We start from the raw sequence: 8619 nt of genomic DNA, 5'->3' as shown, positions 1-8619 counted from the left end.
AACCCCGCCAAAAATTGATTAAAAACAATTCTCTTGTTTTTTTGAAAACTTTTGAAGTTTTTCATTTCACCCAAAATACTCTATCTTGTTTGTAAATCGCTTATAAGCTCTCAATTATAAAACTATTTAACAAAAAAGTTTTGTTTTTTTATATGTGTATTTTTTTTCAAATTTTTCGGGGGTTCGTTGTGCCACACATTCCCATATAATTGTTTTAAATCCAGAACAAGTTTTTAATCACGGAAAACTACAGTTTTGATAGATCTAGCTAGTCGTGTTTACTGGAAAAAATATTGCAAGCACTCATGCAGTCACAAGCTGTTTATTTGCGGAATATCATTCAAAACGCTCTCCCACTCTCTCTCTCTCTCTCTCTTTCTCTCTCTCTCTCTGTCTCTTTCTATAACTCTAGAAAGAGAGGCTGTACAGGCAGACACGTTTGTTCTTCAGGCGCACAATACAATCAGGATATATATCCGAATCACTTCTTCATCCGAACGAAAGAATTAACGCATTGTTTAAAATATTTTCATCGAGTTAAAAATTAAGTGATGACCTGTAAATTTTATCGTAATTTATTCCAGTCGCAGAGAATTATACTGAAATATGAAATTCATGAAATTCTGGGAAAAGTGTTAAATCAATTTGAATAAAAAATAAGACGTTTGAAAAATGAGAAATATACGTATAGAAAGTGCACAAAAATAATGCGTAATAAGTGAATGCATTTTACTATTTCAATTACAAAATACAAAGTATAATTTCAGATATTACTCAGCCGATTACGTACATCATTTAATGATTGTGTCTCGCACGGAATCGAGAATGATTCAATATTCTGCAACGATAAAAGCATGAACAAATAAACGCAATGTAAACAAATAGAGTCGATGTAAGTACGTCAGACAAGGTCACCTGCAGTAATGCCGACTGTTTTCAACGGAATCCGTGACGTCATCTGAACAGTCGAGATACTTGACATGGGGTATCGCGTTATATTGCATCAGCAGTTTTTCGTCGTAACCGGCAGTTCTAAAAATCGAATACAATTTAAAGTTTCAATCTATTCAGATTCCATATTACCGGCAGAAATTATACACGACGTCATGTAGTACTCCTACCCTTACCGATCGAGCAAATTCTAAAGTCGAATCCTTTCCGTTCGTTTGTTTACTTAATACAGGAAGAAATAGGGCGAGATCGCTCGGTCGGTAAGTGTAGGAGCACTACACGATCTTAAGGACAAAAAATTTGATCTAGAAATCGATGAGTCCGGTACATTTCCGCAGGCACATTGCAGTTACGCATTATAGTTATTCTAATGTGTATATATACGTATGTATACACTTGCGGATCGTGAAATCGGGGCCGTCGAGCGAGTCTGCGAATGACCATACACGGTTTTAATGACTGATGACTTCACGCAGCGAGAATAGCTTGGAGGTCCGCGATCAACCGACCAGCGGTTCTCATTTACAATTGCAAGTACACTTTGAAACTCTACAGGCAGCACTGAGCCGAGGCTGGATTCTTTGTATCTTTGGACAACGATCTGTGGGCACATAGCAAAATCGAACACGGTACGTGAACTCCGTGTAAAAACCAACTACGATTCATGAATCGCACATAATCGATCTCGGCAAGGATTTTATCCAAAGATGGCGTCCTCGTGTCGTCAGGAACACATTTGTAATGTTTACAAAAAAAATTTTTATTTATTATCATCCGTTACAACATCGCTTTATTATACAAGCAAGTATCATTGCGATTGATTTGTAAGATGATTATTATACAGACAAAACATTTTTCATCATTATTACTCTTATTTTACGCTTTTCTTCTTTTTATTATCACAACACCGGCAAGTGGTGAAGAAATTATAGCTTTGACGTATCGATTGATACACAATCTCCCAATTTCGTTTAATCTTAATCTCAAGTTTTATTTACTCAGATATCCAGGCGGCCTGATTTCCAATGTTAAGATATCCTATAGGTACCCTACCTTAGCTTGTTCTATAACTTCGCGTACAATATGTTTCACGAGTGTCCCCGAATTGCATATTTTTACGCTTAAAGTGTACAAAAGCTTTATTAATATACCCTATAGTATATTAGAATGGTTCTTATTTTGGTCATGTCGGAATTTCTTCGCGTTTATCCCTCAAAAAGTAATCAACTTATATGATAAAAAGAATTGGCCACAACCCCGAATTCGTACGATAACTTAAACACGCCCCGCTAAGCAGTCGAATTTTTAAATAAAAAAATACATGCATTTCAAGTTTAAAAAAAAAACTATTGATTACCGTAAAACTGTAAATTATAAAAGATAGTGCCTGTGGCTACCTTGTAGGAAATTTATTGCTCTGCAAAAAAGATGTAAAATTTTCTTAAATCTAATATTTATCGCGTTATCAGCGAAGAACCATCTTCATTTTTCCGCTGCGTAAAATATTCATTCGGATAATATTCACAACTCGAAAAAATCTACTCGTATACAATAAGTGGTGAAATTTCTCAGATAAACGCTGCAATGCGTAACCTAATTTTTTCGAATCGACAGTCTTAGGGTTGTTTATTTTTCACCATTTATGGAATATGTGGATTGAATCGCACTTTCTCCGAGTTTTCCATGATTTATTCAGGTATCGACGATCTGTCGGCCAACATTCGTCTCGCCGTTTCAATTCACCTGAATCATGAAGTAGCCGATGCATGTATATGCATAGGATCGCCGCTGCATTCGTTTCCTTATTTGTCGCTACTCTCCATACTTGCCGAGTTGGACCACCTCGCAGTTCTGCAATACTACGCGGTATGAATAAAAAGTTTCCAGATCTCCGCTCTCATTCCGCATGTAGACCGCTCTGCCTACGTGATCGTTTAATATATATAATTGGATAAAAATCAGGTCAGGTCAACGATAATTAAATAAATATCGAGGCTTATTTTTTCAGAACTCATCACGATATTCTACCATACAATCTTGATTCTCGAAAGTTCTCTTCTTACCTTTGAAAATTCATAACGAGAAATGTAGAAAAGTTTTTTTTAACTTTTTTTTGTCATTTATAAATCGAGCTTTGCAGCGGAGGATGTTTTTTCTTCTTTGAAATTGAAAATTGTACATTATCAAATTTTATGCAAAAATACCTTATTGTTGTTTTTGAAAACTCGATATCGTTAACGAAATAAAAATTCATAAAAGACTTCTCCAACGCAGTCTTTGAACTTTTCTGCAAAATATCTATTACTTTATAATATCATTAATACTGAATGCTTTGAGCGTGACGTTTTTTTGAAATGAAAGTTCAAAGAACTTGCGTAGTAATTGACAACGAATTTCTAATTCTAATGGAATGTTACTTTGTTTCATTATTTTAACACGGCCACTTTAGTATATAACAAGATTGTTGCTATTTATTCATATTTGAATAATCTAACCCTCATTGTTATTACTATTATTAATTTGTTATTATTTCATTTTGTCATATTTTAACCTAAACCTTGAGATATATTTTGAACTTCGTCCAGTCTATTTTCGACATTTTCTTCCGGAGATATTATATCTATATATGGTAGGTATGTCGAAAAGATACGAATTGATCGAAGAAATAAAAATTGGTTTGCATTTTACCAGCAGACTCAAAACCCACGTTGTAAAATTTATAGGGGAGACACTTTCCTCTGACGGTACAAAAAAAAAAAATTGTTCGTATCACCATGCAACGAATATGTCTCGTCGTATCCGCATCATAACGGCACATTGATGTTCTAAAACAATATACGTTTTACTCCGCATAATACATTCGCATAGCTATTCGTTTGTTTTGTATTGGTACTTCAAATTTGAACAAATGAACGAGAAAATGAGTTAGTTGAGGTTAGCTACAGGAGGGGCGGATATTATTTGAATTAATGCATTTTTGAACCCCAAAAGAGTAAATCATGATTATAAATTCAATTGGTTATCCAAGAAAACTCATTTGGAAACTATTTGATTGACCTGAACCATAACAAGTCTTCTAATTTTCGTGGATATTGTGGGCAAATCACCTCATATCAACCCATTACTCAGCTTCGAAATCATATATCTTTTTACGAGTATACCATTGGATGTTCCAATGTTTTGTTTTTCATGAAATTTAGAATCCTCATTAGACACGATATAAGCCGTATTTTTTGATGATACCTATTTTTCAGAACTACGATCATTACTCACCACGATTCTATCGATAACAGTTCTCCTATTAGATCCTGGATCATAAAATCAAATATTCGAAATTTTTATTTTGTTTTTTTTTTTGGTATTTTTTGGTCGGTTACTTGGTGCAAGGTTTTGCTTATGAAGAGACAAAATCATCATCAGTTTCAATCATATTTGATAATATTAATATGTTCCACATTCAATGAATTTGTTACGTTACGGCTTGCCTATAAACAATAAGTGTTGAAACTTGAACTTTATTCATCGTGTAATCCGTGCGCCATGACATAAAGTTAGCCAGTATAGTTAGACGTATGTGAGTGGTTCCGGACTTAAGCTCCGTACTGTATACTCATAGTTTTAGTTCAACCACTTTTTCCTTCTTCTCTCGGTACAAAATGTGGTACGCGCACGTTATCACAATTACAATAAAAATCTATTATCTGTGTCCAATAGTGAGACATCCCGTTCAAATTACCTCCAAACGCTTAAAAACCATAAATAAGAACAGTAACACTCGTGACGTAGGATTTCTTTCTGCCTCTTCCATTGTCTCCGCAGACAGAGCGAGGGACGAGTTAAAGGATAAGTCGTAAAAATAACCGATTCGCGCGTTGGCGTGTCCAGGTCACACGACGTGACACAAAAGTCTCGCCCCTCGGAGTCAGAGCGAATCTTACGGCGCGAGTCGACCGGTTCGCCTACTGGAAATCGTCATGTTAACCAAATACGGGGCGCCAGGGACTTGGACGTAGTCGGCTGAGGACACGTACGTTCGTACCGACATATACACCTATTTAGGCATGTGTGCACGCCGGCAGATCGTCGAGGCACCCATACCGGTATAACTCGAGTAGGCATTTGTGCCTACACGTCGCCGATCACGCACGAAACTGTAACTTTATAATGTCAAGTATAGCGTGAAAGTCGTCTATCTGTACGTCAAAACGAACATGGCGGATATAGGCGATGTGAACCCCGTGTCACGGAGGGAAAGGAATTCTTGAACCAACAAGGCAGATTTTTTTTTGGAGTCCATTCGCTTAGATCCAGTAACCCTTTTTTGCTCCAAATACGACGACTTAAATTCAACGATTTCTATCTAATCAGTTTGTCAAAATGATTTAGTCAAATATCATTTCATTCGAAGCTCATTTATTGTTGCCATGCCGCATGCTCGTTGACAAAAACAATTCGGTACTTCAATTGAAATAAGTTGATGAATCTAGCCGACAAAAAATTTACACAGATCGAATACCACACTTTGCTGATCTAACCGGAGCTTGTTTGGCGGAACTGGTTGAATCAGTTGCACTTATTTAATTACGAGGTAAAAGAAACCCCACACACTTTGAAACAAGTAGAGAATACGTTCATCGTAAGCGTCAGTATATTAGTACTATAAACGGCCACTAGGCGGTGAACTTTCTCGGTACGGAAGTAGCTTCAGAGATATTTATAAAACCGGGTAGTCGGCTAGGAAGTCAGATTCGGACAACGTAAGACTGAATTGTTATCAGACCCATAACAATTGGTGAAAGGATAATACTGAGTTTCGAACTCCCGAAATTGTTGTGAAAGACCAATAAACAGAAACTGTTGACACATCCGTAATTTATACTTGTACATACGAGTATACAGCAATAAGGTCTCGTATTTGGCCCATGATGTAGTAACGAGTAAATCCCACAAAATTTTGAGACAACAGAAATTTCAACGATACCATTCGAAGAATACCGTTTTGTGCTGTTGAATAACTAATGCCCAGTCAATGCGAAAGACTTTTATAATAACAAATTTCATCACCTTCGTTAACCATTGCACGTTTTTCTTGACTCGACAGAACATGAATTACAACAAGCTTGATTTGTTTTATTACAGCAATTTCATATTTTTAAAACAAGATGATATAAAAACATAATATTTAGTAATTCCAATCACACATTTTCTAGATACAAAATTCACATTATCGCAAAGAACTCGCGCCTTGTTGTTATCTTGAATAAATCCACAGTCAGCATTATCATTCAAAGGCTTGATTCAGTTCTATAATAAGTTGTCAGAAGTATTTCGTCCGACAAAGGTATTTTTTACGATTAAGTAAGTATTGTGTTCGCCGCATTTGACTGTAGCGTTTAGTTGAATCAAACGAATATCACTTGACTCACATAGTCCTTTCCCTCCGTGTACCATTTAGAGTTTATTATCAGATAAAGTCTAAAAAATAATATTCGTCCCAGTTTCTTCGTGGCATCTTCCAAAATAACCTTGAAGTTCACGGTTCAACAGTTGTTTTTCTTTTTCTAGTCTTTTTCTAGACCTTGCCAGGTCCGTTTCAGTCTGCCATTTTGAACGAATGGTGCAAAAAGTCCTGATATCATCAATATCTGATTTCTAGTTGCGCCAACGTATAAAAAAGTCACTATCAAGTTTAGAAATAATTTGTTATCTCCACTATCACACTCGTATAAGTGTCCCATACTCTTGATTATTTTCAAAAATTCATCGAAGAAACTGGAATAACTGTTTTTTTTTTTTTTTACAAGATATGCAAATAAGGAAAAGTCACGCGGTGTGAGTCACCTTGCAGACTGCGTAAAAATTCTTCGCTTCGGGAGAATTATTTCTACGGTTAAAATTAATGTTTAGACCGTTTTTAGAATGACCAAAAATTGCCCCAATTTGAAATAGTGTTATATACAACGTGCATCGACTTAGAAATATGAAGAACACTCACTTTAGCTCATTTTAACGCCTCTTTTCACTCATTATTTGGGTAATCCTGGTGGTAGAATATTTCTGACATTTTTTAACAAATTCTGGAATTTTTCGAAAAAAATTTTGTGAAAAATTAGATTAAACTTTGTTTATTTCTCATGATCCTCGATATGTTTATTATTCTCATGTAATTCGTACAGTTTTAGAGATTTCATGAAGATTTTATTATTAAAAAAATTAAAAATTAGCACGCATGAATTTCACAAAAATTACAGGAATATTGCAACGTTTTAAAAATTTTAGTAATTTCTTCGAATGTGTCTCGAGGTTCTTTTATAAAATTTCTGAAACGCTACCGCCGCAGATTATTTCGAGCCCCGTCAATTAATTTTCCAGAAATATCGATTTCAATTTCTTCATAAAATTAACCTTAAGTTTCGATTTTTTATTTGGAATTCTAAAATCCATCTGAAAACTATCTATAAAATCTGTACCAAAGTATTGAAACGTATTGAAATTATGCGAAAGTAATCAGAACAAGATCAGAAGTGAGCAGAGTTGAGAACAAATTTGCCTGAAATTTTTAAATAATGGTTAAAAAATATTCCTTCAGAAAATTTTGGTTTTCAAAGCTTCGTAATCTCGATTTTAAATAAAACAATTAATTTATTTAAACAAAAAACAAAAGAAATCTCACGTTTCAACTGACAATGAATCGAGTTTTGTTCTTTATCTCGCTAATTGCATATTAATTAATAATCCTAAAAAATCAGCTTTATTCCTATACACAAAAATTGTTCGATCGAAGACCCTATGAAAATTACAAATTTACCCGCATTTTCATGATCCTAGGTTCGCCGAAGTTTCGGAAACACCTGATTTCAAGACTGTCAACTTTATGTGAAACTTGATTTTCTAATTGAATTTATTAAAAGTCATTTTCCTGGTGCATCGCTAGAAGGGAAAACATAATTAAATGTGTACGCACCAAATAATTATTTCAACTGATTCTTTCTCTTACATCAACAACCTCGAAACAAAAATCACTGAACGACATGAGGAATTAGAAAAATGTGTAGTTGAAAATAAAATATCGTCTCTTCGAATGTATCAAGTACAGATTTATTGGAGTGAAATTTGTACTTCTTTTATAAAATGAAATTTTTTAAAAGTATAGCACCTTTTTATCAACTTTTTTGTTACTTTTTCTCAGTAGTGGGTATGTTAGAATTTGGGGTATGAAAAATGTAGAATCTAAAAGAACTCCGTAAGACGAATTCGACATATTGAATCTAAAACCACTTGTCACAATTTTAATTCACTGGATTGGATGTAGCATTATTAATCTTACAACTTTAATTTTGGGTTGAAATGATATGAAAAATTTTTAAACCACCGAGAGCAAAATTAAGCAAATTAGTAACGAAATCCTGCCAGCAGACAGAATCTTTATAACACTCTTTAATACACATTTTAATGCATGTATTATAAGAATGTGTTCCTCAATTTATTGTTTGATAGCCATTAAACATAGTTTCGGCTGCAGCTTTCTAACAGCTGTTTCGAAAAAACTTAATGATAATTAAATTACGTAATCCTGTTAAACATCCTTTGCTACATTACCAGTCATATTGTGTCCAACAATCGGCTCAAATACTCTGTAAAATATGTTTGAAAAAATTGCTATAATAT

The 8619-nt window shown here is 34.4% G+C and overlaps 1 long non-coding RNA gene across 1 annotated transcript; it reads right to left on the bottom strand.

Moving 5' to 3' along the window:
- Positions 1-723: 723 nt before the first annotated feature.
- On the bottom strand, positions 724-1446 carry LOC124295349. Its single transcript, XR_006905265.1, has 3 exons — positions 1128-1446; positions 916-1032; positions 724-838 (listed from the first exon to the last, which is right to left on the bottom strand). It is a non-coding gene; the product is annotated as an uncharacterized LOC124295349 (long non-coding RNA).
- Positions 1447-8619: the final 7173 nt, after the last annotated feature.

The sequence above is a fragment of the Neodiprion lecontei genome, chromosome 7, assembly GCF_021901455.1.
Source record: "Neodiprion lecontei isolate iyNeoLeco1 chromosome 7, iyNeoLeco1.1, whole genome shotgun sequence".
NCBI classification, from domain to species: domain Eukaryota; kingdom Metazoa; phylum Arthropoda; class Insecta; order Hymenoptera; family Diprionidae; genus Neodiprion; species Neodiprion lecontei.
This window is presented reverse-complemented; position numbering and strand designations above follow the sequence as displayed.